Source organism: Saimiri boliviensis, chromosome 1, assembly GCF_048565385.1.
Source record: "Saimiri boliviensis isolate mSaiBol1 chromosome 1, mSaiBol1.pri, whole genome shotgun sequence".
Classification (NCBI taxonomy): domain Eukaryota; kingdom Metazoa; phylum Chordata; class Mammalia; order Primates; family Cebidae; genus Saimiri; species Saimiri boliviensis.
In genome coordinates, this window is record NC_133449.1 from 10,543,662 (window position 1) to 10,569,720 (window position 26,059).

The following is a 26,059-nucleotide window of genomic DNA, read 5'->3' on the forward strand; positions in this document are numbered from 1 at the left end:
CTAATTTTTGTATTTTTAGTAGAGATGGGATTTCACTATGTCGGCCAGGCAGGTCTCAAACTTCTGACCTCATGTAATCCACCCTCCTTGGCTTCCCAAAGTGCTGGGATTACAGTTATGAGCCACTGCATCTGGCTTTATTTACATGTTTATTTATTAATCATCTATCTTCACTAGAATGAAGACTCCATGAGGGAAAGAGGAAAACCATCCTACGTGCTGGCGAAATCTGTCTGCAACAGTGTCTGGCACATACTGATAAAGTTGAGTGGTTAAAAATTTAATGAAAGTACAGGTTTTGATAAGAAACATAAGGGCTGGGTGCTGTGGCTCACGCCTGTAATCCTAGCACTTTGGGAGGCTGAGGTGAGCAGATCACTTGAGGCCAGGAGTTCAAGGCCAGCCTGGCCAACATGGTGAAACCCTGTCTTTACTAAAAATACAGAAATTAGTGGGGTATGGAGGCACAGGCCTATAATCCCAGCTACTCGGGAGGCTGAGGCAGGAGAATTGCTTGGATCTGGGAGGTGGAGGTTGCAGGAAGCTAAGATCAAGCCACTGCACTCCAACCTGGGTGACAGTATAAGACTCTGTCTCAAAAAAAAAAAAAAAAAAGTGGCTCACGCCTGTAATCCCAGCACTTCAGGGGTCGAGGCAGGCAGATCATGAGATCAGGAGATCGAGACCATCCTGGCTAACATGATGAAACCCCATCTCTACTAAAAATACAAAGAATTAGCCGGTGTGGTGGCAGGCGCCTGTAGACTCACCTACTCAGGAGGCTGAGGCAGGAGAATTACTTGAACCTCGGAGGTGGAGGTTGCAGTGAGCTGAGATCATGCCACTGCACTCCAGCCTGGGCGACAGAGCAAGACTTCGTCTCAAAACAACAACAACAACAACAACAACAACAAAAAAAAAACCACAACTTTTTTTTTCTTGCAATTCTTTTTTTTTTTTTTTTTGAGACGGAGTTTCGCTCTTGTTACCCAGGCTGGAGTGCAATGGCGCGATCTCGGCTCACCGCAACCTCCGCCTCCTGGGTTCAGGCAATTCTCCTGCCTCAGCCTCCTGAGTAGCTGGGATTACAGGCACGCACCACCATGCCCAGCTATTTTTTTTTGTATTTTTAGTAGAGACGGGGTTTCACCATGTTGACCAGGATGGTCTCGATCTCTTGACCTTGTGATCCACCCGCCTCGGCCTCCCAAAGTGCTGGGATTACAGGCTTGAGCCACCGCGCCCGGCCTTTTCTTGCAATTCTTTAGAAGTAGAGTTAAAAAAAAATGTGGTTTAATTTTCAAAAAATTTTTTAATGCAATGTAATAAATTTAATAGGCTTTATTGTTTAGAGCAGTTTTAGGTTCACAACAAAATTGAGGAGGACAGTGATTCCCCATAAAATCCCTCCCGCTGCCACACACACAGCCTCCCCTGCCCAGCATCCCACCCCGCAACTGCACGGCTGTCACAATGACCCTGCACTGGCACCTCCTTATCCCCTAGAGCCCACAGTTACATTTACAGGGCTCACGCTTAGTGTTGTGCGTTCTGTGGGTATGGACAGAGGGACAGTGACACGCGTCCACCCTTCTAGGAGCAGACACAGTAGTTTCACTGTCCTGAAAGTCCTCTGTGCTCTGTTTATTCCAACCTACCCCAATTTGCTTTATTTGTGTATCAATTTTTTAATTAAAATGTATCAGAAATTCACTGGGCAGGGAGGAGTTTCCGAGGGTGAGGAAGAGAAAGAACAAGTTGCACTTTGTCATTTCCCCTTTAAGAAGGGCAGAGGTCAAGGGCATGGGCACAGGCTGGAGCACCTGGTTCCAGCAGGGCAGGTGCCCCCTCCACCCAGGCTGATGACCCTGAGACCAGAGGAGTGCGATGGTCTGTCTCCCACTCTCCCTGCACCACAAGGGCCCAGGGAGCTCTTTGCCCGTGCAGACGGCGGCTGGGACGAGGGGGCAGCACAATGCCAGGCTCTCGGTAGCCCGTGCCAGGCAGGTGACACTGGGCATGGCTCAGCCTTGCTGTCTCAGTTTCCCCTACCAGCCCCCTTTGGATCATGTCTGATTCTTCTGAGGACAGGGGCTGGGAATAAAACACCTCTGGGAATGTGGGGCACAAATGTGCGACACTAGGAAACTCCTGCTTTGGAGGGGCACAAAGCAAAATTAGCCCTGGCTCTGGCCCCGTGGGGGCTGCGGAGCGATTCTGCAGCACTGGGTCACAAGCCACAAATTCCCAGAAATTCCCAGGGGCACGCAGGGAGCCTGGGATGCACGAGCTGTAAAGCAGGGCTGCCTCCTTGCCTAAGGTGCCTGCTTCATTCTCTCCCGGATGCTGGGGTGGTCTGGGGACAGCTAATGTATTATCACATTCCCAGTGTTATCCCCCAACCCCGTCTTCAGTGACCCAGGCCACGCTCTCTCCTGGGGTGGTCTCCGGGCAGTTTCCAGCGTGGCACTGGCTTCAGCAGGTCTTCGTGTCCTCCTTCCCCAGAAGAGAATCTGCTTCCCTGGTGTTGTGGAAAGTGGGATATCTGGCAAGAGCTTTTGGAGAGGCTCTGGGCTGGGACAGGGGTTTGTGTTGTGCCCACCTCATCAGCTGCTTGTTCTCCTGACGTCTCTCTTCTGGCCACTCATCCCCAGAACGCTGGCTCAAGGAGACCTCCCGCACCCAGGCAGCTCCCAGCACTGCTGGCTCCTTTAGCCTCACAGCCCTGTCCCGTTGTCTCTAGGTTGAGCAGGGGGGGCTCTGTCTGCCTCTCCAGGCTCTCCTTCTCCTCCTTCCATTGCTTGCTGTTGCCAGTAATTTGGCCCAAAGCCATAATAACCAAGGGTGCTGACTGTATGCTCTCCAAACAAAAGCTCCTGTTCTTACCAGGAACTGCCCTGTTAGATGGCCCGGGGTGGGGGCAGATTAGAAACCATTTTTCTGCCTTTCACTGAACCATTCCCCAAATTCTGCCAACTTTGAAACCTAAGAGGCATTTTCTCTTCTCCAGCCACACAAATCCTAGTTCAGGTTCCAGAATCTCTGGCCTGGGCTATTGCAACAGCCTCTTTTTTTAAAAAAATTATTTTTAGTTTTTTTGTGGGTACATAGTAGGTTTACAGATTGATAGGATATGTATTCAATTTTGAATCTCATTTGGAGGTGAGCTCCGAAGTCCAACCCTGGATTCCTCTGGGGATGAGAAGTCTGGTTAAACAGTCCCTCAGGTCACCTAAAAATGGCACAAATCAAACCTCTGCTGCTCTGTGGCCGCACTGTGATGTCCACAGGCCTTCACCGAGGCGGCGGGGCTGGTGCTCTTTGTTCCTGCCATGCCCAGGTGCTTCCAAGCTTCAGGCATCTTGCACGGAAGCCTTTGCTCTCTGACTGTCTTTGCCTAAGATGCCTCTCCCTCTCCCTCCATGGCCGATACTCATCCCTTAAGCCATGCCAGTCCTTCTAGGAGCTTCCTCACCCAAGGCCCCAGGGAGGTGAAGGGGCTGCTCCTGTTCCACGCAGCCTCCCTGCTCCCGAGTGTAGAAGGGGTGGGTGTCTGTGACTGTCCCTCCGATGTCAGTGCGCTGCTTGAAGACAGCGGCCAGGACTGGGTGGTGTCCCAGCTCCTGGCACGGCCTGGGAAAATGAATGAATGAATGTTACAACGAGTGAACACATCCGTGAATGTAGTGCCGGGGCCTCCGTGGCTGTCAGTTCACCATTTGTTTTGCTGGGATGCTTGTGTTTGCACTGCTGGAACTTGGTGACTTTGCAAGCCTGCCCAGTTCTGGCAAGAGGGTCAACGTTCTCTCGGGCACCTTTTCCTGGGGGCGTGGCTGTGGGGCGGGAATGTGTCCACAGGGACAGAGGGTGGCACCCAGAGCCTTTGCTGGGAGCGGCAGAGCCTTTCCTCCCTGGCAGCCCAGGGAGCGTCGCCAAGGGTCCAAAGAGAATTCTAAGTTGTTTTCTGGAGCTCACTCTCTAAAACACAAAATCCAAAACCCAGCCCATGGGGGCAGAGCAGTTTTTAAGAAGATCCTAAGTCTTCAGTTAAAGCGAGAAATTAGTTCAAGGAACTATGCAGAATGTGGCCTCAGACTTGGAGCTGAGCTGCCCCTCCAGGCCCTTGGGTCACCCCCTGCAGGGCATGGCTGTGTCCCTGGACACATGGGGACTCCACCTGTACAGAACCGGCTGGAGTTGAGGTCTGCCTGGTGCCCCCCTGCTGGCTGGTGGCTCGGGAGGCACACAGGGCACTGCTGTGGTCTCCGGGTTCGTGGCCACACCAGCTCTTCAGAAATGCAGTTCCTCCTCACTTAGCCTCTCCATCTTCCTCCTAGGGAGGAACCAGCTCCTTCCTGCACCGGCCCAGCCCCTCACTATCCCTGAGCCACCGGCATGGAGGCGGGGATGGGGAGGGCCCCTGGGGAGTGCAGCGAACCCCGCTCTGCCTCCAGCCACTGGTGAGACTTCCTTTTTCTCTTTCCAGGATTCCTTGACTGCAGTGGGTTTGGGTTGGCCTCACCCTTGGCACCTGGAGCTGCAGGTGAGTCCACTGTGATAGGATGGTCATTGATGAGCTCTGCGACCACTCGCCTACACCTGCTTAGCCTTCCCCGGACCCCGGGTGCCGCCCTCCTCCCGGGCCTATGTGCGTTGTAGTCTATGGCAGCCTCTTCACTCGGGGAAAAGGGGGCCCGTTTCTGAGGGTGGCCTCACCTGGCAAAGCTGCTCAGCTCACTAAGAATCAGCAAGGCTGGTCGAATTCCTTCTCAGGCTCCTTCTGTCTGTGAGCTTCTTCCGGCAAGGTGGCTGGAGCCCTCCCTTGCAGCTGAAAAGACTGCATTTTACCTGGAAGCCCCATACTCTGGGGCAGGGGTGGGTCATCGGTGAGACCTCTGGGTAGCCTAAATGGGAGAGGGCAATAAGCAGCCTTGGGATCCTGCTACGATATCGTCCCTCACCTCCGAGCCCTGCCTGGCAGACACAGGTCATCTGCTCACTGGACAGCGTTGGTGTTCATTAAATACGAGTTAATTGATACCAACGTCTCCTTCATCACATGACTGTGTGTCTGACAGATTCTGGGGCCTGACAGGATGCCGTTTCCAGCTCCTGGCCATAGTCCCCTCCTTCCCCCAGCCACCTTCCTGGCCCTCTGCTGTCCTGCCCTGGGCAGCCAGTCATGGGGTGTGAATGTTCCCTCCTTACTCTTCCTCTCCCGTCAAACCTCACTCTTCTCATGTGCCAGGCTCTCTGTTTGGCACTGGGGGTGGGGGTGGGGGGTAAGCCAGGGTGCCCTGGAGCTATGATGGTACCACTGCACTCCAGCCTGGGCAACAGAGCAAGACCCTGTCTCAAAAAAAAAAGAAAAAAAAATAGAAAAGAATTCATTTCCACAGATATTTACTGAACACCTACAATATTCCAGGCACAATTTGAGGTGGTGGGAATATGGGGGGAGTGAAACGGACAACAATCCTGCCATCAATGGTGAAATGGAACACACCCACCCAGCATCCTAACCCCAGGCACATACTCACCCCACGGGTGTATGAATTCACCAAAAGGCAGGCGTGAGGATGCTCACAGCAGCAGGACTGGCCAGACCCCAAGCTGCAAACCGCCCAAATGCCCATCAGCAGTGGAAGGATACATTGTGTTCTGCTCACACACACAGTGGAGCGCAGTGCAGCAATGAGAATGAGTAAACTGCGCTGCAGACATCCTCACCATCTACGTCTCACACACACCACCTCGTGGGATTCTATTCATTCCTGTGTGAAGCGTCAGGCCAGGAGACCTCACCTTGCAGCGGGCACTCTAGGGAGAGTAGTGACGGGATGTGGCCGCAAGGGGGCGCTCCGCCCTTGCTCTGCGCAGGCTGCTGGGGTGACCGTGTGGGATTTGAGCTCTGCGCTCAGGACGCTTTTCTCTATACGTGCTGTACTTCCATACATTATTTACACGAAAAAATCGGGGCTGTGGTGGAGCTTGCAAAGCCTCCTCTGATACCGAGGGCGCCCAGGCTCAGGCCCCGGGGCTGGCTGAATCCTGCAGTCGGCCTCTCCTGCCTCAGTCTTCCTTCCAGGAGGTTGGGTCCAGGGCAGAAGAGGCATCTCCCTAGGGGAGCGCAGCTGGCCTGGAGGGCCAGGCTGTGACTTGTCACAGGAACAGGGACAGGAGGCGGTGAGGATCACCTGGGCCCCAGGGACATTCGGGGGACCCAGGAAAGGCAAGGTGGAATCCAGCGCTGGTCTCAGTGCCCCCCGCAACCCCCTCCCCGGCCACTGAGACCCACGGAAGCCAGGAACATGGAGGCTCCTCAGCCCTCTGGAGTCACTTTCCTTAAAAGGCCAAGTGAGGGTGGGATAGGGTGGTGGGGGGGAGCTCAGAGATGATATTGGGGCACGGAGAAAGGCCAGGAGTCCCCATTCCCCAGAGGCAGAGCAGTCAGAAAGCATTCTGTCACCGGCCTGGGCAGGCGTCCACCAGGGCCTGGGCTGTGTGTCAGGGAGAGCGAGGCTGCCACCCCGACCCACCCTCTAGCGAGGCCAGCTCCGCAGAAGGGGCCCATGTCTGTGTGGCCTCCAGGCTTGCTCCGGCAGCGCTGGCTCCTGCCCTGGAGAGGCCCAGGATCCGGGGGCTTTTCCTCTCCCTTGACCCTCTCCTCTCCCTTCTTCTGGCTCCGGCAATTGTTAATCACCCTTTCCTGTTGGAATTTCCTGATCAGCGGGCCTGGGAGGCAGGTTTCTCAGGCCCTCCCGCTTTGCTGCTGTGTCTCTGAGATTGGTGTACCCCCACCCCCACTGGGGGATTTCGGTCTGTCACCATGGGGGTGGGGGTAGTAAGCCTCGCAGCCAAGGGGAGAGGTCCCCGGAACCTCAAAAGCCCTGGCGGTGGAGCGGGGGGCTCATTCCGTGACTTCTGCAGGTACAAGAGGGCTGGGCCGTCTTCTCAGAACATGTTTGAGCCCCTTCTTAGAAGTTTCCAGAATGCCAGCGTGGCTGGCACGGGCCCGCAAGCCCCTGTGAATAGAGACACATCCCTCTTCCGCCAGTGAGCAGATTGGAACCCCCAGAGGCAGGGCCTGCATTGCAGAGCATGCGGCCGGGGCACAGCAGCCTCTGCAGGGAAATTTACAAAGTGGATGTGGAAATCGAGGCCGGAAAGATAAACGACGTCCCTAGGGCTGGAAGCCACCGAGTGTCTGGAAGTGGAGCTTGGAGCTCGGGGTGCTAGGCCCCTGAAGCGGCAGCCAGCGTTTGGTTGTGGGAAGCCCCCAGCATTGGTTTAGAGAAATCTTTGCCTCCTCCCAGGGCCCACCAGCGTTCTTTGTTTCTCTTATCTTCGGATGATGCCACAGGGAAGCCGAATTCTAAAATAAATTCCTCTCCCTTCCCCAGCCCCAAACTGCTGAAGAAGATTTAAACTGGGCATTAAGTGTTTTCTAAATACTGTTGCAAAGTCCCAGCAGCTTCTATAGTGAGCGCAATGCAGATCTGGGGAAAGATCCCAGTGAATTTTTCTCTTTCTTTGGGGCCTCAGCCGCAGCTGCATGATTTCAAAAGGAGGCAGTGCCTCACTCTCCTTTCAGGCTGCGCTTCTGAGCAGAGACGGAAAAGGGAACGTCGCCGGCTGGATCAAAGGCGAGCCGCTTTCTGGGTGCACCACGCATGCTGCCTGCAGCAGTGTGCTTTGGAGAGAAAGACCCTCTCCGTGGAAAGGGAACATTCTGGACATGTGTGCCCCTCTCCTGCTAGGCTTCCCTCCCTCCCTGAGCTTACCTGCCTCTTTCGGCTGAGGCCTGGCCTTTCTGTGGCACTGCCCCTCACCCCTCCGGGCTGCAATGACTCCCGGAGGTGGGGGTCTCATTGGTCCCTGAGCGCCTGGCAGGACCCACAGAGTGCTCAGTAAACAGTTGCGGGCTGGGTGCAGGCCAAGGCTCCTGTGGCCTGGGAGGGTCCAGGTCCTTCTTTGTTATGAACACTAGGAGGCAGGTCTCCTCCCTTCCCGGCCTCGGACACAGGGGACACTCAATGTGTTCTCAGTATGTTTGTGGAGTGAACTAATTTTTTTCTTTTCTTTTTTATTTTTTTGAGACAGAGTCTTGCTCTGTTGCCCAAGATGGAGAGCAGTGTTGTGATCTCAGCTCACGGCAACCTCCACCTCCCAAGTTCAAGAGATTCTACTGCCTCAGCCTCCTGAATAGCTGTGATTACAGGCATGCGCCGCCACTCCGGCTCATTTTTTGTATTTTTAGTAGAGACCGGGTCTCACCATGTTGGCCAGGCTGGTCTCGAACTCCTGACCTCAATCAATCCACCCGCCTCCGCCTCCCAGCGTGCTGGGGTTACAGGCCTAAGCCACCGCACCTGGCCTAGAGTGAACTAATTTCATTGGTGGCTTGCTGAGCATGAACACGTGGGGCGCCGCAGCGAGGCGCAGCATCAGTGTCTCGGTGTGTGCTGGCGCTTCTGCCCAGCGTCAGGCTTGCACTTACCTGAACCCGCCCTCCAGGCTTCCCAAGCCAACTGCAGGAAGTGCTGTTTCCAGCCCAGGCCTGAGCTGGTGGAGAGGAGGAGCGGGGGGAGGGGGGTTTGGGGGAAGGAGGGAGGGAGGTTTGGGGGGGGTTTGGGGGCGGGGGGGGGCTTCAGGACACAGGGCTGGCACAGGTGAGGTGGGCGGATACCCCTGGCAGTCAGGCTCGGGAGCCCGCGTTCTTGACTAGGCAGTGAGCCCGCTGGCGGCGAGCCAGCCCGGTTCCGTTCCGTCGCAGGCCTTATCCCCGGCGTATTCCTTCTAGGCGCGGCCTCCCGGGAAGCCCAGTCCCCAGCCTGGAGGTGACGAGGCCGCCGTGCCCACCAGGGGTCGCTGCAGGCAAGAGCTGGAGGCCTGAAGGCCGGTGGGGACCAGGGAGCGGGCCGGGCGCACTCAGATACTCAACTTCAGGTGTGCGGGATCCGGACGCTGTTTTCATGAAAGTAAAGCAGACATCTCCGACCCGCGAGGAAACTGGTGTGGGTCCAGCCTGGGTTTAGGGTCCACCTCTGAGCTCCACCTTCACTCAGCTGCCAGATGGGGACGGTGGCCGCGGCCCTCTCTATCTCATTGGGGCCGCGGGGGGATCCTACGAAGTGACAATGCTTGGAGACCGGGCGGGGCACGGTGGCTCTCACCTGTGATCCCGGCACTTTGGCACTTTGGGAGGCCGAGGCGGGTGGATCATCTGAGGTCAGAAGTTCGAGTCCAGCCTGGGCAAAATGGTGAAACCTAGTCTCTGCTAAATACAATCATTAGTTGGGCGTTGGTGGCGGGCGCCTATAATCCCAGCTACTCGGGAGGCTGAGGCAAGAGAATCACTTGCACCTGGGAAGCAGAGTTTGCAGTGAGCTGAGATCAAGCCACACTGCGCTGCAGCAAGGCTCTGTCTCAAAAAAAAAAAAAAAAGAAAAAAAAAAAACAACTTTCAGACCCTGGAGGACCTCGGTGCCTGAGATGATCCCATTGGTTCACCTGGGTGCCTGTGGCGGCGCCACCATCAGTGATGAAGGGGAAGGGGATTAACCCCTACTTTTCCGAGGGTCTCTCCCATGTAGCAAATACAAGCTGAATCTTCCTGAAATTCAGCCGCAGATGCTACACCGCTTAAGGCACACTCAGGCCCTACAACGGCCGCTGCAGACGCTGTGGCAGCGTCAGGCCTGGAGCATCCTCGCCTACAATGGGTCTGGGGCTCCGGCTCTGTGTGTTATTTTATTATTTATCTATTTATTTTTAGAGACGGGGTCTCACAATGTTGCCCAGGCTGGTCTCGAATTCCTGAGCTCAAGCAATCTGCCCGCCTTGGCCTCCCAAAATGCTAAGATGACAGGCATGAGCCACCGCGCCTGGCCTTCTGTGGTTTTAATTAAACTTTTATAGGCTTTGAAAACTTTTTTATTAAATTGAGAGATCATTCACATGCCATAAAATTCACTCTTTTAGGCCAGGCACGGTGGCTCACGCCTGTAATATCAGCACTTTGGGAGGCCGAGGCGGGTGAATCACGAGATCAGGAGTTCAAGATCAGCCTGACCAACCCGGTGAAACCCATCTCTACTAAAAATACAAAAAATTAGCCAGGCGTGGTGGCGTGCACCTGTAATCTCAGCTACTCAGGAGGCTGAGGCAGGAGAATCACTTGAACCCAGAAGGTGGAGATTGCAGTGAGCTGAGATTGTGCCACTGCACTTCAGCTGGGGTGAAAGAGTGAGACTCTGTCTAAAAAAAAAAGTCACTCTTTTAAACTGACCGATTTAGTTGTTTTTATTATATTACAAGTTTGTGTAACCCCATCAGCAATTCCAGAACACTTCATCAACCAGCTCAGAAAGAAACCTGTACCAGTGTTCCCCTGCCCTCAGCCCCTGGGAACTATTGATCTACTTCACCTTTTCTTTCTATTGTGTCTTTTTATTGCCACTTGTATTCTATGGGGATTAGAAAAAATAGATGGCTAACCGCATGTGACCAGGAAAGGACGTAGCAGACAGGTTGTGAGGACGCCTTGGGGTTACAAGGTGGGGTCGCACACCTCCCCCTCTCTGATGAGCTGTGTGAACACAGAGGAATGAGAAAATCTTTCTGCTTTTCTGTCTTCTCATTCCGTTTCATTCTCATTCATGATGGTTAATAGTGGTACCTGTCCCACTTACAACAAGGAAATGCTACCTCTCCTAAACGACAGAACCCTACTCCGCGTGCGCTTGATGCTGGGAGGAGAAGCTTCCAGGGCCAGTGGGATGAGGGAGCTGGCTCTGTCCCTGCCTCTGTTCTTACTGTCACCCCACTCTGTTTCCCATGAGCGTGCCCCCAGCAAGCTGGCTCTGTATGCTGCTCCCATGGCGGGCACAGCCCCCTGGCCCAGGACACCCCAGCCCAGGGGGGAGGGGCTGACATTCTCACAAAGACTTACTAAATATTCAAGGAGGTGACGCGGAAAAGAGAGTAGGAAAGGCAGTATTTAGTTCCCCAAACTATTAGAAGCAGTTTGCAAAGATGTACTCACTGTGACAAGATTAAAAAGCACACATGAGGAAATCAGAGAGGAAAAATGAGGGGGAGAAAAAAAATAAGACGAAGCCAGGGAGAGGTTGGTATGGAAACTGCAGATGGTGATTTAAGGATCACTTACTGACACAGCACACTTACCACGATCCAAGCGCCGTCCAAGTAACACCAACTCATCTGATCCTCGGGATGCCTCGGAGGCAGGGGCGGCTATTATCCTCATTTTGCAGCCAGGGCAGCCCAGGCACAGAAAGGCTATACAGCTTGTCCTGGGGCCCCCAGCTTCCGAGTGTCAGGGTTGGGTCTCGAGCCTGGGCAGCTGGGTGTGCAAGTTCGTGCCAGCCCGGCTGCTGCTTCATGACATCACAGGAACGCACTGGGGGTGGGCAGGGGAGCCCGGGAATGAGCAGAATAAGCAGGGAGTATCTTTGATATCCAGGATCTTGTCTCAGAAATCATAGGTATTTTGCTCTGCTGCTGGAGAGGCCTGTGTAGACGTTCCCCTTGTCAGGGCCAGCCTTTTTCATTGGAGGAGCCACACAGGGCCACCCCAGGGCTCAACAGGAAGTGACTTCATTCAGTGGCAGGCCTGATCCTACAGCATTTTCCAGAGTGCTGATGGGAGAGGACAAAGGTGCTGAATTTTAAGGAGCAAACCCACACAGTCCAGGGTTTCTTTCAGGTGGCTGTTTTTCCTTTTTTTCTTTTTGTATTTTTTAGTAGAGATAGGGTTTCACCATGTTGATCAGGCTGGTCTCGAGCTCCTGACCTCGTGATCCGCCCACCTCAGCCTCCCAAAGTGCTGGGATTACAGGTGTGAGTCATTGCGCCTGGCCCAGGTGGCTTTTATTTCTAAAGATCTGAGTTTTTAAGATGCTGGGTATGTAATTACAGTATTCTACATGTAATTCTATACAGTATTCTAAATGTATATAATTACAGCATTCTACATGTAATTATACACAGTATTCTATATGTATGTAATTACAGTATTCTATATGTAATTCTATACAGTATTCTATATGTATGTAATTACAGTATTCTATATGTAATTCTATACAGTATTCTATATGTATGTAATTACAGTATTCTACATGTAATCTATAGGGTATTCTATATGTATGTAATTACAGTATTCTATATGTAATTTATATGGTATTCTATATATATGTAATTACAGTATTCTACATGTAATTCTATACAGTATTCTATATGTACGTAATTACAGTATTCTACATGTAATCTATATAGTATTCTATATATATGTAATTATAGTATTCTATATGTAATTCTATACAGTATTCTATATGTATGTAATTACACTATTCTACATGTAATTCTATGCAGTATTCTATATGTATGTAATTACAATATTCTACATGTAATTCTATACAGTATTCTATATGTAATTGTATACAGTATTCTATATGTAATTGTAAAACAATATTCTATATGTATGTAATTACAGTATTCTATATGTATTTAATTACAGTATTCTGTACTCTAATAAAGGCTGCAATGTCAACAGTCAACAAATATTCTCTGAGCCCCTCCTGCGTGCCGGGCACTGTCCTTGGTGCTGGAGATGCTAGACAGTGCCTAGTCCTGGTCTCAAGGTTTAATGCTGCGGAGGGTGAAGTGGGGAGCAGACACGGAACAGGCAACCATGGCAATTCTAGGTACGGGTGCATGCGGGGAGGATCACAAAGGAGGCCAAGTGGCAGCGGGTGACTGGGAGGGGGCCTTAGTCAGAAGTTGGTTAGAGAACGCCTCCCCTAGGGGAGAGGCAGAGCAGAGGTTCACATGATGAGATGGTGGCAGCAGATGCCCTGGGGGATTCAGGCCACATCCAAGAAGTGGCCCAGCAAAGGCCCTGGGGCAGGGATGCTGTTGGACCTGAGCCTAGTGAGCAGGGGGAGACGCAGGTCCAAGGTGAGCAGGGGGCAGAGCACCCTGGGGCAGAGCACCCTGGGGCAGAGCGTGGATTCCAGCCTTGCTGGGAAGTCTCTGGGGGGTTTAAGCAGGGTGCTGTGGAAGGAGACTAGATGGATGGGTGTGGAGGCAGTGAGATGGCTTAGGGCTTGCTGGACTGGAACAGATGAGAGTTATGGTGAGTTAAATTACGGCCATGTACTAGTCAGGGGCTAGGCAGCAGGCAGAGACCACATCGGCACTTTGAACAGGGAAAATGTAGTAAAAAGACTCATCAACAAGCACAAAGACTCTGGCATTATGGGTTGAATTGTGTCTCTGAGAAAGACGTGTTGAAGTCCTAACTCTGGGTACCTGTGAATGTGACCTTATTTGAAAATAGTGTCTTTGCAGAAGTGATCAAAGGCAGGCCTGTCCAATATGACAGGTGTCCTTGCAGGAAGAGGGACATTTGGATGCAGACACAGAGGGAGAAGATGGCCATGGAATGGCAGAGGAAAGAGTGGAGTGAAGCCACTGCCGGCCATCAGTGCAAGCCAAAAAGAGGCCAGGAGGATCCCCGGGGTCTTAGAGGGAGCAGGGTCTGCTGACACCTTGATTTCCAACTTCTGTCCTCCAGAACGATGAGTGACACATTTCTGCAGTTTTGAAGCCACTGTTTTTTAGCACTTTGCTTACAGCAGTCCAGGATACTACTAATGGGGTGAAATGTGGGGGCCGAGTACTATGAAGGGTAGAGGAGGACTCCAAGGATCCCAGGAACAGCTGCAGGAAGTGGCCGCTGCCCTTCAGGCTGAGAGGAAGCAAACAATGAAGGAATAAGACTTCCGTCCCCTCGAGCGGAGCCCCAGACCTTCAGGGGAGGATGCAGCTGCTGCAGGAACACCAAGCGTGTTGCTGAGGGGAAGATTTGCCAGTGTGGGGAGCCAGAGCAGTCTAGAGGACCACCCCATGTGGGGACAGGAAAACTCACAAGAGAAAGACAGCGAGAGAGAGAGAGACAGAGAGAGAGAGAGAGAGAGAGAGAGAGAGAGAGAGAGAGCGAGCGCGCACAGGCCAGAGCTAGTCCATAAAAGTGGCTCGAAGGGTGTGAAGTTTGCTGGAGAATGACGGCCACCACTGCTCCTGCACACCAGTCCCACTGGCCCCTGTGCCATGGGAGGAAACACCACGTGCTGGCAGCAGGAAGAGAAGCCTCATCTTCTGCTGTGGCTTTGCGACATCCCTGTGGCCTTGTGGCATCCATCCAGAGCCCCCTATGACAGAGCCTAACATTGCTGACAAAGGGGAAATGTTTGCAGGATCCAACTCCAGTATTTCCAAGCAGGGCAATGAAGGGCGACGTTAGAGCTGGGACACAACAACCTGATGACTGGCATAGGTAGTGGCAGGAAGGGTGGGGACGAGTGTGACCTGGGCCTCCCCTGCAGTTGTTCTGTAACATTACAAAACTGCAGTTAAAAAATTGTGATAGGGAGGACACCCTGCCCTGATTAATCACATTACTTGAGTCTCCCTGTCGTCATCTGTCTTCTTAATCCACGTAGTGATCCTCATCCCGGCTGCACAGGTGAGTAAATAGAGGCACAGAGATATTGCATAACGGGCTTAAAGTCCTGCCGTTAATCAGTGGTGCCTGTCTGTCTCCCGGGCCTGTGTCTTTTCTATTCATCCTGCTGTTTCTCTCATGGGGAACTGGAATGTCTGGAGGATTCTGCTCCTGAGAGCTCAGGTCTGGCTCTCACTTTGACCTTCTTCGATGACTCGGCCCCTCTGCTGGCTGTGTGGGTCCTGGCCACAGGAGACACTGACCTCTACACTTCCAGACCCAGCATGTCCTCTGGCTTGAGCACAGGTCCCTGGACTGCGAATGCCTGACCAGCTCCAGTATAGGAACAGCGCCCTCATCAGCTCTGAGAGTGCCCTGCAGCCTGGGCACACAAGGCATGCAAAAGCTCAAAAGTAGATCTCAGGTCTAGGAGGGTACAATCGCGTTCAATTGATTCTCTTGATCACCACTTACAAGGGTCTCTACCTCTTAAATATGGGTTTCTCCTTTGATGGGAAGTGAGCCGGAGGTATTCCTGAGCACCCCTTCCTGCAGAACGCCTCCTCCTTTGGCTTCTTGATAGCCAGCTAGGGCAGGTGCAGAGACAAGCTTGCCCAGTAGGGACAGGATCCAGCCAAGTGCCAGCTTGGGTCAAGTGTCCCGTGCCCCCAGCAGGAAGAATAATGATCTTCCTAGAGGAACCAGAACTCTATGGCAAAAGCCCGCAAGTGTTGCAGGCCAGCTCCGGTGTCTGAGGTTACAATCATGCATCCTCAAACTTACTTCTCTTGTCAGCACCAGGGCCAGAGGGGGTTGGATTTCTTTGGATGAACTTTAAGAATCCTTTCGGATTCTGTATTCGTCAGTTTCTGTGTTTATCAATACCTACTGAACCTACTGCACGCTGGGTATTGTAGTAAGGTTATCATGTGCTATTTATTTATTTATTTATTAAGACAGAGTCTCACTTACTCTGTTGCCCAGGGTGGAGTGCAGTGGTGTGATTTTGGCTCACTGCAACCTCCGCCTTCTGGGTTCAAGTGATTCTCCTGCTTTAGCCTCCTGAGTGCCTGGGATTATGGGTGTTCACCACCATGCCTAGTTAATTTTTGTATTTTTAGTAGAGATGGGGTCTCACCATGTTGGCCAGGCTGGTCTCGAACTCCTGAGCTCAAGTGATCCACCCACTTTGGCCTCCCAAAGTGCTGCAATTACAGTCATGAACCACCACACCCAGCCTTCCATGAGCTATTTAATCTTCACAACAACTGTGTGAAGTCACCACTCTTGTCCCCATTTTACAGATGAGGAAACTGAGGCTGTGGGAGGTTAAATAACCACAAGTCACAGCATGGGGAGACTTGGTTCTAGCAGTTTCTGGCAGTCAGCCTTTGATGCCCATTTCCCGCAGGACAGACCCTTCTCTTTTACTCTCCCTGCCATTGGAGGTTTGGCCTGCTTGTGAGAGTGCCTGCATGGGTAGGTATCCTCCTGGCCTCATTCCCGAAAGGGCTTGAGATAATGCGCCAACACACAAACAGGAGGAGAACTGCATACATTGACAGATCAGGGCCAAGAAAAATACAGGTAAAGTGAAGGACAATGTCTGTAGGACGGTTAATATCTATGCATATTCAGTTACAGTCAGGGCAGAGATTCTTCAGAGCAAAAGTAGAGAAACCGATTAGTTAACGTGTTTTCTACTTTCTGCTTTACACTCCTGGTACCCATCAGGTCAAATAAACCAACTAGTCCTATAGGTACCCACATTCATAGATCTCAAAAAAAAAAAAAAGGCCGGGTGTGGTGGCTCAAGCCCGTAATCCCAGCATTTTGGGAGGCCGAGGCGGGTGGATCACGAGGTTGAGAGATCAAGACCATCCTGGTGAACATGGTGAAACCCCGTCTCTACTAAAAATACAAAAAATTAGCTGGGCATGGTGGCACGTGCCTGTAATCCCAGCTACTCAGGAGGCTGAGGCAGGAGAATTGCCTGAACCCAGGAGGCGGAGGTTGCGGTGAGCCGAGATCGTGCCATTGTACTCCAGCCTGGGTAACAAGAGCGAAACTCCGTCTCAAAAAAAAAAAAAAAAAAAAAAAAAAGAAAAGCAAAGAAAGGCAGCAAGGGCTGGAGGTTGCAGCCATCCTTGCATTCCTCCAGGCTGCAGAACTCAACTGCAGACCCAGGATTCAAATCCAAGTGCTTCTGGCTCTGTAGCTGGGCTCGAATTTAGGGCATTACTTTTTTTTCTTCCATTTCAAACAGGGCACAGATGTGACCCTCAAGAATAGGAGGTAAGGAAGGGTCATAAATGGCTCATTGTGCTCTGCCGTTCTAAGGATGCAGAAGGTCACAGCAGGCTGTGGGCAGGGATTCAGAGCCGTGCAGGCAGGGCGCATGGGTGGGCATGGCTGCCTCTCGCAGGCTGAGCTGCCGGCTGTGCCCCTGAGCTGAGCTCTGTGGGTACTCTAGGCATTCCCGGCAGAGGTTACAGCATGAGCAAAGGCCTGGAGGCTAAAAATAGCTTGTGGACAAGGGGCTAGCCGCAGCTCTGTGCTTCTGGAGTTAAAAGAGCCTGGCGGGGGTCATGTCAGATGAGGCCGGTCCACGATACGGAGGGTGGATAATAACTTTAGAGACCCCATAGAGTGAGGATACAATTTATTGTCCACACCAGGACACTTTTGAGAGTGAAAAGACGGTAAAAATAATTAACACGTGTTAATTGCTCTGTAACAAGCATAAACTGTGACTGTCTGGGATGTCCTTGCCGTAGACAGCCCCTGGAGAGTCATAAGTAGGGTGTGACATTACCAGATTTGTGCTTTAGAAAGGTTGCTGGCTGCAGTGCTGGTTGGATGTGGTTTTATTTGAAAAGGTAAAACATACTTAACATAAAGAATGTGGACAGTTGGAAGGATATGGGAAGAGTATTTAGCAGCAGTGATCACTGTCACCGGTTACAGCGGTTTTTTTTTTTTGGAGTTTCGCTCTGTCACTCAGGCGGGAGTGCAGCGGCAGGATCTCAACCTTCACCTCCTCAGTTCAAGTGATTCTCCTGCCTCAGTCTCCTGGGATTACAGGCATGCACCACTATGCCTGGCTAATTTTTGTATTTTTGGTAGAGATGGAGTTTTACCATGTTTGCCAGGCTGGTCTTGAACTCCTGACCTCAGCTGATCCACCTACCTTGGCCTCCCAAAGTGCTGGGACTACAGGCATGAGGCATCATGCCCAGGCAACTCAGTGTTTTACTCTAGGGATAGTCTGAATGTGTGTGTGTATATGCGTATACATAGCTCCCCTTTCACGCAGGTGCCATGCATTAGAGACGCTGTTCTATACCTCACTTTGTATTTACAGGCCTCGTAAGTCATTTTCTCTCGATACATAGAGCTGCCACAATCTTTTCATTGCCTGTCAAATGTTCTGTGGATCTAGCAGATCATATTCAACTTCTTCCCCATAGGTGGACATTGAGATTGTTTATAATTTCTTGCGTTACAATCAATGCTGCAATTCATACCATCATATCTAAGGATGAGTACGTGGAGTGAGTTCCTTGAAGTGGAGTTGCTGGGTCAAAGTGTACAGACATTTGTAATTTTGATAAATATTGCCAAATCGTCCTCCCTTAGGCAAGAGGTGGTGAGGCTCCTGCCTAAGGCTGTCATGGTGGGGGGTAGCTAGGAGGCGAGGATTTGGAGAAGTATATCAGGAAGGAAGATTGCTTTGAGGTATGGGATGGGGCTGGTGGGGGGCTAGGTAGAGTATGGGAGTGGGGAGTGGCAGGGGCAGGTGGAGGAGAGCTAGGTGGAACCAGCAGTTGAAGGCATGGCTTGAAGCTAGGGAGATGCTCTAGGCTGGGGAAGTTTGGGAGGAGGTAGGAGGTGTGGTCTGGAGCTCCAAGGGCAACAGCCTGGCAGAGCAGCGCCTAGGAAGAGGACTGGCTGGGACTGGGCTGAGGCAAGCCAGGTGCCCGGGATGCACGCTGTGAGCAGCCCTGCCCTGGCACCCCGCGAGCCGGGGCCTCCTGACATTTTGCTGCCTGCTTGCCTCTCTTGCCTCACGCTTGTTCCAGCCCTGGGGAAGGGAGCCTTGGGATCAGCCATGGCTTAAAGGGGATGGCTGAGGACACAGGCTCAAAGGGGAACAAAGGGATCAAAGAGTGTGTGGAGGGAAGGTGTCCTGGAGGGCCAGGGCGTGGGCTCCCAAGTTCCTGGGAGAGAGGCAGGGAAGGACTAGAGAGTGACCATTAGATATACCCATTAGGCGGAGCTGACACCCTTAGTGAAGTGGTTTTAATAAAGCGACAGAGGCTTGGCTAGTCTCTGACTCTATGAAACAATAATAGCAAGTGAGGGTGTTTATTCATTGGTCGTATCCTAGCAACAGCGTGTTCTCAGCAAGGGTTAGTGTTCTAGAACGCGAGACCAAATTATAGGAGAACATAATGTTCTAGAATGTCTGCATGCGTTTGCCAGCCGACTTCTTACTCAGGAAAGTGCTGAAAATCACTCCCTTTTCCTCTAAATGTGCAGGTGGTTGATGACACGCATTTATTATGTTAACAGAACTCAAATGCTTGGCCAGGGTCACTTCCCCGAATTCAAAGTTAGCATGAGGGGAAGAGGAGTAAGAGCAGCGTCCCCGCAGGGAAAATGAGCTATGAGCTGTGAGTTGTACTTTGCCACCTTTTAAATCAAACATCGCTGATAGCTCTTCAGAATTCCCGGTGGGACAGAGAGTATGTGAACAATGCATTCCTTTCCCTGCTCTGTGGATCCTGCCCGGTCACTGCAGCAGCTTTTATCGATGCAAAGAAAATGGGGGGAGGTCTTATTAGGTCTCCTCCAATGCTGCCATTCCCATTCGAGACCCTTCCGGGGACCCTGCAAACTCATGAGGAGCCCTTGGCACTCTGTGCATGGCATTTGTTCAGTCCCACTGTCCCCCCGATAGCTGAGCACGATCTGGTCTCCAAGTGGGGTTGGGTAGGCCCCCCCAGTGGTGCTGTCCTGGATCCCAGAGCCCTTTGGACCTGTCCGTCTGTCCAAGTCCTGAGGTCCCGCCACCAGCTTCCTCTTGGGACACCCTGCTCTGTCTGTAGTCCCATTTCTGCCCAAGGCCTGATACCCAGTGACTTCCTGAGGACATGCGAGTGTCTGATCCTGGGCTGCTGGCCTGGGCCCCACGCGTCTACACCGTCCCCTGCCAACCTAACATTTCAGAGCTCTCTTACTGGGGGACACTCTTCCCAGCACACTCAGGGAGGGGCCGAGCTCGCCTATCAGAGCCCAGCTCACTGAGCAGGTATACAGTAGGGGCTCAAAACAAAACAGAACAAAACAAAAACAATAATGGCAGAATAGAAATAGTCTGTTTGAATATGAATTTATTTTAAAAAAATCATTTTCTTTGGTCTGCTGGAATGATGGCATGTAATGACCCCCTGCCTCATAACAGGAAATTAAGCTCTCCTTATTCTGAAGGGAAGAAGAACCAGTAGAGATTGTCAGTGGTTCTGGACTCACAGGCCACCAAGGTCAACTGTGAAAGAGCAAGATTTGTTTTTGGGAGCGGATAGACTGGCGAGGAGGAATAACGAAGGGCAAGAGAGAGGGGCCTGGGGCTAGAGGAGGTCACCTGCATCTCAGGCGGCTCTGAGGGGAGCCCTGGCAGCCTGGGTGTGGCCTTAGGAAGTCACTCAAGGATGGAGAGGCAGTGGCGGAGCCCCGGCCAGGACCTCATCGTTGGGGTGTGGGAGAGCTGGTGGATGCCTTCAGTTCTGTAAGAGCCTTCCCTGGTGGCTCCTGGGCTGACCCGGCAGATCCTCCTGTGGGTGCCAGAGGGTCTTCAGCCCTGATGTGAAGTATCACAGGAGCTGCACTCTGGGACCCGAGACCAAGCCAGCTAGGTCTGATGACTCAGTCAACATTCAGGGCCTACAACCACTGACCGCCCACCAAGACACACACAAAGAACTCACGCTCTGACCCCGGGGTATAGCTCACCCTTCCACGCGTGCAGGCCAGGGCTTCCAGAGGCTTCCCAGTGTGCCTGCCTGATGTCATAGCTCCAGCAGGGGCAGCCCCGGGATGGGAACCAGGCCTCTGATAGTAAGCAAGTTCCTCAGCTCAAGGCAGCTTCAGCACAGCTTCTGGGGGTGCTCCAAGGCTTGTTCTCCTCTTCTGTCTGGATGAGTAAGATTCTGGAGAATCAAACACAAGAGATCTGCAATTAAATTCTATTTTAAACAAGAAATGAAGACACTGCTTAAAATAAGTCTGTGGAGATACTTGAAATGTAATGTTAATGAAGGTATTGGGTATTTACTGAGAGCCAGATACTGTTGTAACCTTGTTACAGGGTCCTTTAAGTATCTTCAATACTTAAAACAACTCCATGACATCGGCTCTGGAGAGGGAGCCAGATGGCTGCTGGCTTCTTCCTTAAAAGAGCGACACCTCCAGACACCTGGCTTGTGGCTCAGGACCCCAGGAAATGATGCTCGTTTTGCACATTGTTAACTATTTCCATGTGGAATATTTATCAGAAACTGATCATCAACAAGTTTTGCAAACAAAGCCCAGGGAACATTTCTGACCCTACCCGGGGTGTTTTCCTCCCACTGCATTAGCCTGAGAACAGTCTCCTGTGTTCCTGCTTGAGGCTCAAGGGAGAACTAAGTTAGACATAACCATGGTAACTAACATGCAATTAACTCCAATCACTGCTAATGGCTGGGTTAGAATTTCCTCCTTAGAGTCTTACAAGTGTACCATGCAGGGGCTGTTCCTGTGGCTTTGGGACTGTGGCAGCAGCAGCAGGTACTGTGGGGTGACCCATCTCCATTTGAGAGCCCTGTGCTCAGAGCCCAGCCTCCTGCCCCACCTGTGTGATCTCAGGCAAGTTACTTCCCTCCTGATCCCTTAAAGTTCCCATATAAAGGGGGAATGATACTTCATGGCTGTCTTGACTTCTCATAAGAACACAAAGAGTTAAAGCCTGTGAAATATATTTTAAAAACAACATGTCAATGTCAGGGGTCCCTGCCTTACTCAGCTACATGAAGTGGCTTGTGGGTGGTGAAAGTTGGATGATGCATCTTTTGACTTCTTTTTCAAATGCCCTCATGGCATTTTGACTAATGCCATGAGTATCTCTGAAATGCCTTTGAGACATTTTCCCCATTGTCTTGGCTATGAACATTCAGCTCCTCTTTGACTTTTTTGCAAGCCTTTTTATGATGGTGTATTCGTCTGTGCTCACATTGCTATAAAGAACTGGGTAATTTATAAAGAAACGAAGGTTAATTGGCTCATGGTTTCACAGACTGTGCAGGGAGCATTGCTGGGGAGACCTCGGGAAACTTTCAATCACGGCAGGAGGCAAAATGGAAGTAGGCATATCCTACGAGGCTGGAGCAGGGGGAAGAGAGACAGGGGAGAGGTGCTACACACTTTTAAACAATGAGATCTCATGAGAACTCATTCACTCTCACAAGAACAGCAAGAGGGAAGTCCACCCCTGTGAGCCAGTCACCTGCCAGCAGGCCCCTTCTCCAACATTAGGGATTACAATTCAACATGAGATTTGGGCCAACACACAGACCCAAACAATATTATTCTGCTCCTGGATGCTCCCAAATCTCATGTCCTTCTCAGATTTCAAATAAAATCATGTCTTTCCAGCAGTCCCCCAAAGTCTCTCTCTTTTTTTTATTTGAGACTGAGTCTCACTCTGTCACCCAGGCTGGAGTGCAGTGGCATGATCTTGGCTTACTGCAGCCTCTGCCTCCCAGATTCAAGCAATTCTCCTGCCTCAGCCTCCTGAGTAGCTGGGACTACAGGCACATGCCATCACACCAGGCTAATTTTTGTATTTTTAGTGGAGTCAGGGTTTCACCAAATTGGCCAGGCTGGTCTCAAACTCCTTATCTCAAATGAGCTGCCTAACTCAGCCTCCCAAAATGCTGGGATTACTGACATGAGCCACCATGCCTGGCTCCAAAGTCTTAACTCTTTCCAGCATTAACTCAGAATTCCGAAGTCCAAACTCTCATCTGAGACAAGGCTAGTCCCTTCTGCCTATTAGCCTATAAAATAAAAAAAAAGTTAGTTACTTCCAAAATACAATAGGAGTATAGAAATAGGGTAAATACCCCCTTTCCAAAAGGGATAAATTGGCCCAAATAAAGGGGCTACAGGCCCCATGCAAGTCTAAAATGCAGCAGGGCAGCAGTTAAATATTAAAACTCTGAAATAATCTTCTTTGACTCCATGTCTCACATCTAGGCCACACTGATGCAAGGGGTGGACTCCCAAGGCCTTGGGAAGCTCTGCCTCTATGGCTCTGTAGGGCCCGACTTCCATGGCTGATCTCAATGGCTGGCATTTAGTGCTGGCAGCTTTTCCAGGTGCATGGTGTAAGCTACCATTTTGGATTCTAAAGGATGGTGGTCCTCTTCTCACAGTTCCACTAGGCAGTACCCCAGTGGGGACTCTGTGTGGGGGCTCCAACCCCACATTTTTCTTCCACACTACCCTAGTAGGGGTTCTCTTTGAGGGCTCCACCCCTGCAGGAGGCTTCTGCCTGGACATTCAGACATTTCCATACATCCTCTGAAATCTACGTGGAGGTTCCCAAGCCTTAACTCTTGCCCTCTGCATATCTACAGGCTTAACACTACATGGACGCTGCCAAGGCTTATGGTTAATACCCACTGGAATGGTGCCTGACATATCTGGGGCTCCTTTAGCCATAGCTAGAGCTGGAGTGGCTGAGACACAGAGTGCCATGCCCCAAGATTGTGCAGAGCAGAGTCTTGGGCCTGGCTCATAAAACCATTCTTTTCTCCTAGGCCTCCAGGCCTGTGATAGGAGGGGCTGCCATGAGGGTCTCTGAAATGCCTTTGAGACATTTTTCCCATTGTCTTGGCTATTAACATTTAGCTCCTCTTTATTTATGCAAATTTCTACAGCCTGCTTGAATTTCTGCCCAGAAAATAATTTTCTTTTCTACTGCATGGTCAGGCTGAAAAATTTTCAAACTATGATCCTCTGCATTTCTTCTAAATATAAGTCCCAATTTCAGATCATCTTTTTGCTCATGCATATGAACATAAGCTGTTAGAAGCAGCCAGGTGACCTCTTGAATGCTTTGCTGATTAGCAATTTCTTCTGCCAGGGTCGGGCGCGGTGGCTCAAGCCTGTAATCCCAGCACTCTGGGAGGCCGAGGCGGGTGGATCACGAGGTCGAGAGATCGAGACCATCCTGGTCAACATGGTGAAACCCCGTGTCTACTAAAAATACAAAAAATTAGCTGGGCATGGTGGCTTGTGCCTGTAATCCCAGCTACTCAGGAGGCTGAGGCAGGAGAATTGCCTGAACCCAGGAGGCGGAGGTTGTGGTGAGCCAAGATTGCGCCATTGCACTCCAGCCTGGGTAACAAGAGCGAAACTCCATCTCAAAAAAAAAAAAAAAAAAAAAGAAATTTCTTCTGCCAGATACCTTAAATCATCTCTCTCAAGTTCAAGGTTCCACAGATCTCTAGGGCAGCGGCACAAATCCTCCAACCTCTTTGTTAATGCATAACCAAAGTGACCTTTGCTGCAGTTCTCAATAAATTCCTCATCTCTGTCTGAGACCACCTCAGCCTGAATTTTATTGTTCACTTCACAATCAGCATTTTTGTCACAACAATTTAACAAGTCTCGTGGAAGTTCCAAACTTTCCCCCCTCTTCCTGTCTTCTTCTGATCCCTCCAAACGGTTCCAACTTCTGCTTGTTACCCAGTTTCAAAGTTGCTTCCTTTTTGGGTATCTTTCTAGCAATGCCACACTTCCCAGTACCAATTTTCTGAATTAGTCTGTTCTTGCATTCCTATAAAGAACTACCCGAGACTGGGTAATTTATAAAGAAAAGAGATTTAATTGGCTCCCGGTTCCATAGGCTGTATAGGAAGCATGGTTAGGGAGGCCTCAGGAAACTTATAATCATGGCAGAAGGCAAAGGGGAAACAGGCACACCCTAAATAGCTGGAACAGGAAGAAGAGGGACAGGGACTTTTAAATAACCAGATCTCATGAGAACTCACTCACTATCATGAGAACAACAAGGGGGAAATCCACCCCTGTGATCCAAACACCTCCCATCAGCCTCCTCCTCCAACATTGAGGATTGCAATTCGACATGAGATTTTGGCAGGGACACAGACCCAAAACATATCAGCTGGTAACTTTCAAACATAAATGAAAATAGACAGAATAGAATAAGGGTCTTCTATGCCCCGATCACGAATGGCAACCCTGAACAACTGGCCAATCTTGTTTCATCATTCCTTTTTAATATTCACCTTCATTGAGAAATGATTTGTCAGGGGTGTGAATGGCTGGGGTCAACAATGAGGGAGGTAAAGGAATTTATCAAGACAGTTGCAAGTAAAGAAAGGCAGATTTATTAAAGGGAAAGTGTGTTGCAAAAAAGCAATGGGAAGCACAGCAGAGAACGGGCTGTCCGCAAAGAGGCAGGGGCCGATGGGAAGTTTTGCAGGGGCTGCACTGCTGGGGCCACATGTGAAGTGAGATAGTTGTGCTAGTGGGCTGTTTGTGATTAGTTGTCTCTCAGAGCAATTGTTCTCCCCCACCTCGGACCTTCCCTAACATGGGACCCCTTCCTCATTGTTGCTTACTTATGAGGACTCCGTGTAGTTTATATACGAATAATGCACCTAAATGTAGCTTTTGATGATTTTAGGCAAATTTAGATGCTCTTAAAGAAAAATTATTCTGACACTTGTTAAAACAGTGAGGAAAACTTTATTCAAGACTAATATAATCGAGGTCAATTCTGTCAGCAGGTGAGAGATCGAATTCAGCTCCTCCCTTTCCCTAATAGAACAAGGAAAAGGGAGGCTTTATAGCCAAGGAGCGGAGTGGGGGCAAAGAGTGGATGAAAAATGATGAAGAGGAGACATCAGCACAGGGGGATTCTTGCTAGGTCAGGGGTCTCGATGGCAGAATTAGACAACGAGGGTGGTCACACGTGAAGGGTGGAGGGTTTCTTGCTAAACTGACTATGCAGGATTCCTGCTAAGACTGTACAGGGCTATACAGGCTGAAAACAAGAAGAGGGAAGAGGGCTCAGAAGAGCCTGAAAGAAGTTTGGTCGAGAGGTGAATCTGTCTACACTCATGTAATCACCACCACAATCAGATATTCACTATTTTCATCATTTCCAAACACTCCATCATGCTGTTTCCCATCAACTCTGTGGTTGCAGGACTGGGCAGACCAGACCAGGGAATGAGGATATCTTCTTAAGGCACGTGGGAGACGAGCAGTGCTCCTCTCTAGATTTCTCATGCACTCTGAGGCTTTGATAACAGGCGGTGTAGGAGCTTGTTCTCAGTGTGGACACACAGAAGGAAACTTCTTTTTCCTTTCTTTTTTTTTTTGAAACAGAGTCTTGCTCTGTTGCCCAGGTTGGAGCTTAGTGGGGTGATCTTGGCTCACTGCAACCTTCAC

General features: G+C 50.9%; 1 long non-coding RNA gene across 1 annotated transcript; it reads right to left on the minus strand.

The window, feature by feature from the left end:
• Positions 1-955: 955 nt before the first annotated feature.
• Positions 956-11,598, minus strand: LOC141583634 (uncharacterized). Its single transcript, XR_012516389.1, has 3 exons — positions 11,191-11,598; positions 4,717-4,904; positions 956-3,633 (listed from the first exon to the last, which is right to left on the minus strand). It is a non-coding gene; the product is annotated as an uncharacterized LOC141583634 (long non-coding RNA).
• Positions 11,599-26,059: the final 14,461 nt, after the last annotated feature.